Source organism: Sapajus apella, unplaced genomic scaffold, assembly GCF_009761245.1.
Source record: "Sapajus apella isolate SASKATOON/1434 unplaced genomic scaffold, GSC_monkey_1.0 scaffold59, whole genome shotgun sequence".
Taxonomy (NCBI): Eukaryota; Metazoa; Chordata; class Mammalia; order Primates; family Cebidae; genus Sapajus; species Sapajus apella.
In genome coordinates, this window is record NW_022436999.1 from 4,219,813 (window position 1) to 4,225,959 (window position 6,147).

Consider the following 6,147-nt stretch of genomic DNA (forward strand, 5'->3'; position numbering starts at 1 on the left):
CATTTGGAGGTGTCCAAGGTTATAAGCTGCCCCTCCCTCACCCCTCAACAAATGAAGCCAAGCTTAGGGGGCAGAACGTAGGTAACTGGGCAGTAGCTGGGCCTCGGCTTTATAGGACACTCAAACACTGCCTGATAGGATCCTCAGTTGAGCAGTAGCTCTAGAAGTTGCTTTGTGAGTTGTGACTGTCGTGGCTTTCACAGCCCCAAGAAGGGTGGAGAAGCTGCTGTCTGAAGTACAGGTGAGACCTGAGCAAGCACAGTGAAGGTGATGCGGTGGGGCCCTTTGGCAGCACCATGGGCCAACTAGCCAGCTTAAAGACACAGGGGCAATGACTGTAAGACTTCCAGTTGCCTCAGATGCAGGAGCCAGAGAGCAGCCCAGCTCCAGGTAGGTACCAGCCACAGAACTGGAAAGCCCTTGGGAGGCTGAGGTCTTGCCTTCTCTCCAGCTTCTCTTGGCCCCTGTCTGTGTGTCAGCCTCCCTCCTCTCCCTGCAGCCCATCTTTGGGTGCTAACCTCCCTGTGATGGCAGAGGCTGATTCCACAGTGCCTAGTGTTGACATTTCCTTGACACAAGAGACTAGTCCCAATTCCAAATGTCCAGGATCCACTTGGCCCAGTCTGGCCTGGTCTGATACAGCAATGCCTGGTGGATGAGGTGGGGCCATGGCTCATGGGCTAGATTGGGTATTACCTTCAGGATAACCCAAAAAGTAACCTCGTAAGGACTGCCTTAATTCATCAATTTTCACATTTTAATATCTCTGATATTGAGATAAAACAACAATCAATCTCACTTTAGGATGAATGGTGTCTTAGAATTGCTGTTGGCCAGGTAGCAGTCATGATTTAGTGTCATTTCCTGCCTATTTGAGACAGAAATGTGAGTCCCGTCTATTGCCTCAGAAACTTCCATTAACACCTGGTAAGATCAACTCCAGTATCAAAACTTGGAGAATGGGTACCCAGAAAGATAATGCTGATAATCATGGTGTAGTACTGGCTTAAGAAATGCTAGGCAGGGCACAGTGGCTGACACCTGTAATCCTAGCACTTTGGCAGGCTGAGGTGGTTGGATCGCTCAAGCCTAGAAGTTCAAGACCAGTCTGAGCAACATGGCGAAACGCTGTCTCAACTAAAAACACAAAAACTAGCCGGGTGTGGTGGTGCACGCCTGTAATCCCAGCTACTTGGGTGGCTGAGGCAGAAGAATCACTTGAACCTGGGAGATGGAGGTTGCAATGAGCTGAGATTGTGCAGAAGAAGGGGCGGGAAGGAGGGAAAATGCTGCATTTTTAGTTCTACTGATGGCACAGCAGAAAATGGTGTGTGAAAAATAGGCACTTAAAGACTCTGAAGAGGGATTCAGAAGAGTTGGTGAAATTTTAGCAAATTTGTCTTCCTCATATTTTACATGATACATGTCTAAAAAGTCTGAGCTCTTTCAATAAGTATATAATGTACATACATGAGTACATAAAGCACATAATAAAATTATAAAGAAAGCATGTTATGGTTTAATTGGTTATACTTTTTCTTGATAGCTCATAAAATAATGGAGCATGTATAAATCTGATCCTATCTTAGATTGAGTGAAATATGATCTATGGCCCTATTGCCTGTCAAATTCCCCAAATCTGGATTCTATTTTTGATGGAAGAAGAAAAGAAAGCTACATCCTAAACTTAATCCAAAGGCAATGTAAGGGATGGAGGGCCATGGCGGGTCGGCTTCAGAATGGAAGAGGTCTGTGAAAAGTTAACCTGGTGATACTGATTCCAAGAGCCTGTCAAGTGAAGCCCCGTGAAATGGGGAGAATAGGAATCTTAGCGGTTGTTCAGTAGAAGTCTTGGAGTGCATTTTCAGTGGTAAGTAAGGGAAAAAATGACCACTCTTAAAAGTTTAGAAACCAAAGTCACCCTTACTTCATCCTCAATCTGAGGAGCAGGAGATGGAATGGAAACTGGGGAGCCACCTAAATCTGTTGAAGTTCCCTCTAGGGTCTAATCCAGAAAGCATCATAGCCTTCAGAGTCCATGGAAGAAAGCAGTTTCATCACAGAGAGCCCAGGAGTTCACCCAGGGAAAATGCTCGCTGAAAAGCAGTGGAAGTCGAAGCTGTAAGACTATCAGGTCCTGCCCCCTCTCTTCCTTTCTCCACCATCGTGGTGTGTGCTTTACTCCACTTTTTGCCATGTCTTCTTACAAGACCTTCAGGATTAAGTGATTCCTGGCCAAGAAACAAAAGCAAAATCGTCCCATTCCCCAGTGGATTCGGATGAAAATTGGTAATAAAATCAAGTACAACTCCAGAAGAAGACATTGGAGAAGAACCAAGCTGGGTCTATAAGGAATTGCACATGATGGCACAGACCTGCTGTCTGAAGGTCACAATCATGTTACCAAATCAAGCTGAAAAGGGCACCACTATCTGGAGAATTTTGAACAGTTTCCTGTCTGGGTCTGTTATGAACGCGTTGGTTGGGTGGTTTCAGTAATAAATATGTGAGACCTTTCATTTCAAATAATAATCATCCTCTTAGGTCCCAAAGCTGCTATAACTCATGGTAGCTCCAACAAAAATACAAAGATTCAGTCTCTGGGACATTATAAAGGAGAATTCCTTGGTGTCAGAGGGAGTTGTAGAATCTCATAAGGAACTCTCAAAGGTAAAGAATATATTGGAGGCTGGGTGCAGTGGTTCACGCCTGGAATCCCAGCACTTTGGGAGGCTGAAGCAGGTGGACTACCTGAGGTCAGGAGTTCGAGACTAGCCTGGTCAATATGATGAAATCCCGTTTCTACTAAAAATACAAAAATTACCTGGGCACGGTGGCTCACGCCTATAATCCCAGCACGTTGGGAGGCCAAGGCAGGAGGATTACGAGGTCACCTGGCTAACAGAGTGAAACCCCGTCTCTACTAAAAATAAAAAAAAAATTAGGCTGGCATGGTGGCACGCACCTGTAGTATCAACTACTCAGAAGTCTGAGGCAGGAGAATCGCTTGAACCTGGGAAGTGGAGGTTGCAGTGAGCCGAGATCACGCCACTGCACTTCAGCCTGGGTGACAGAGCAAGATGCTATCTCCAAAAAACAACAACAAAAAAAAAATGAGCTGGGCATGGTGGTGCATGCCTGTAGTCCCAGCTACTCGGAGGCTGAGGCAGAAGAATTGCTTGAACCCGGGAGGTGGAGGTTGCAGTGAGCCAAGATGGTGCCACTGCACTCCAGCCTGGGTGACAGAGTGAGACTCCATCTCAAAAAAAAAAAAGAATATATTGGAAAGGCTCAAGCATTGTGAAAGAAGGTTATTACAGAACAAAGAAGGTCTTTTCTTTCAAACCAACTCGGTGTACAGACAGAGGTAAATCATGAGTTTAAAAAGTTGTTTCTGTTGGAGATGATCTTCAGTATCACTCTGAATGTTTATCCCATAAGAAAAATCAGCTTGTTTTAGAAAATGAAGCCCTAGATGGAAACACAGCTCAGCTTTCCTAACAGAATAGAATGTATGTCAATACAGTGTGATGTATGGCCAAGTAAATTGCTTGCAAGCAGGGTAATGGCAGATGAGTTAACCAACTCAAGAGCATCAATAGCAGTTTAGTTAGTTAGTTAGTTAGTTTTTTGAGGCAGAGCCTCGCTCCGTTGCCCAGGCTGGAATGCAGTGTTGTGATCTTGGCTCAGTGCAACCTCTGCCTCCCAGGTTCAAGTGATTCTTGTGTCTCAGACTCCCAAGTAGCTGGGATTACAGACACCCATCATCACAGCTGGCTAATTTTTGTATTTTTAGTAGAGTCGGGGCTTTGCACCTTTGGCCAGGCTAGTCTCGAACTCCTGGCCTCAAGTGATCTTGCTTCAGCCTCCCAAAGTACAGGGATGACAGGCATGAGCCACCATGCCCAGCCTCAAGAGCACTTTTACAGCATCAAAAACGTGATGCATCCAGGGCCATACAAGATCTCCTAAGTGAACAGGAACAGTTTAATCAGGAAATGATAGCTACCCAGAAATTACTGGAGGAGCTCTTAGTCTCCTTGCAGTGGGGAAGAGGGCAACCTTACTCCCCTAGTGGACAGCCCCATGGCACAGCAGAGCTGGCATTAACAAATCACAAGTTGGCAAAAGCAGACAATTCTCATCTTCTGTTTATGCTGGCATAAACAATTAAAAAAAGATTCCATCTACAGTTGAATTCTGCAGCACCGCAGCTGAGAAAGTGGCTGAAACGGCTCTACAAATTTTAGATCCAATTACCTGTACAGAGAGCTCCCCTGATAATCCATGTTTTGAGTTTTCACCAACCATCTTACTTGCTACAAAGAAAAAATTTGGATGATTTCATCCCTATGGTAGATATGAAAATATAACTTTCAATTGCTGCAGTCACTGCCAGGGAGAACTCACTGCCCTTTAGCAGTCAATATACTGGAGGCATGTTACAGGTGCTACAGGTACTTGCTTATTACTCAAGAGTCATTATGGTTTGGGAGCTGGGGCTCTTACAATGCTAGAAGTAATATTTCCTATTTACATAATGTATATACCCAAAGATCTTTTATGTACTAGACTCCAGAATACCACTTTTTTTTTTTTTTTTAATGAAGAGTCTTGCTCAGTCACCAGGCTGGAGTGCAGTGGTGCGATCTCGGCTCACTGCAACCACTGTCTCCTGGGTTCAAGCAGTTCCCCTGCTTCAGCCTCCTGAGTATCTGAGACTCTTAAGTGCATGCTATCACACCTGGCTAATTTTTTGTATTTTAGTAGAGATGGAGTTTCACCATGGCCAGGATGATCTCGATCTCCTGACCTTGTGATCCACCCGCATCAGCATCCCAAAGTGCTGGGATTACAGGCGTGAGCCACTGCACCCGGCAATACCCCTTCCTAATAAATATCTCAGGGTAAGAAAACAATAAAACTGTATAGATATATTTAAAATAGACAATACTTTCCAAGAAATACATGATGCTTTTCCTAAAGGACTCTAAAAGAAAAAAATTCTATAACTTTCTTTTAAGCACTAAAGTATTGTTTATCTTACTGGATATTTTATAGGAACAGTGTTAATTTAGGTACACTAAAGCAAGGGTAGGCAAACTACAACCATGAGTCAAATATGGCCACGCCCATTCGTTCACTATTGTCTAGGTTGTTTTTGTACTATAGCTATAGAGCTGAGTAGATGCAGCAGGGCTTGTATGACTTGCAAAGCCTACAGTATTTACTGTTTGAGCCATTACAGAAAAAGTTTTCTGACCTCCACTCTAAAGTTATTGTAGTAGAGGGCCGGAGTGCTGTCTTTCCCTTTATGGTAATTTTTTGAGCTACAAAAGAGCCTTGCAGAAATGGGTGAAGGGATTAATCTTTTTAAAATAAATGCTATATATTAGGAAAAGAATAAATATTTTAGAGCCAAATTAACAAGTACTTCAGCAAAACATACTAGTTTTATGCAAGGGATTCTACATCCTGTATGCATGCAATCTGTCATATATAAAAGAAACAGATTCTTAACTATTGACTCTTTTTAGCAAATGCAACACATAATATCCAACTTGATATTTATAAAAGGTAGACTTTCTAAAACGTTGTATAAGCTCAAAGAAAAAAATGCAACCCATCAATTAATATATAAATATACTATTGAATATAGTATTGCATATAGTATTATATATACTATATATATACTATTGTATATATATAATACTATTGTATATAGTATTACAATATACAATAACACAATATTATAATAATACTATATATTTATAATACTATTGTATATAGTATTGTATATACAATATACTATTGTATATTTATGATGAGCCATCATAAATGTCCATTCATTGGCCTTAAGAATAATCACAAAATATTTCTGTCAAAATATACAAATTTGTTGCAGAAGTGCCTATCAGGAGAGAAGTCTTCAAAAGACAAATCTGGTCAAATAATAATATATTTTAGTGTCAACTTAAAAAAAAACAAAGGCAATGTAAAACATCCCCTCTTATCGAGATTACCTTAACATATACTTCCCAACTGCACTCTTTAGTGTCCATTTCTAATCATGCTTTCTTATCTAGAAATATCTTTGAGTCCTACTTTTCCAATCAACAATGCAAGGGAGATTTTGCCCCTCCAATA

General features: G+C 41.9%; 1 pseudogene; it reads left to right on the forward strand.

Moving 5' to 3' along the window:
- Window positions 1-331: 331 nt before the first annotated feature.
- LOC116528648 lies at window positions 332-4,545 on the forward strand (annotated as a pseudogene).
- Window positions 4,546-6,147: the final 1,602 nt, after the last annotated feature.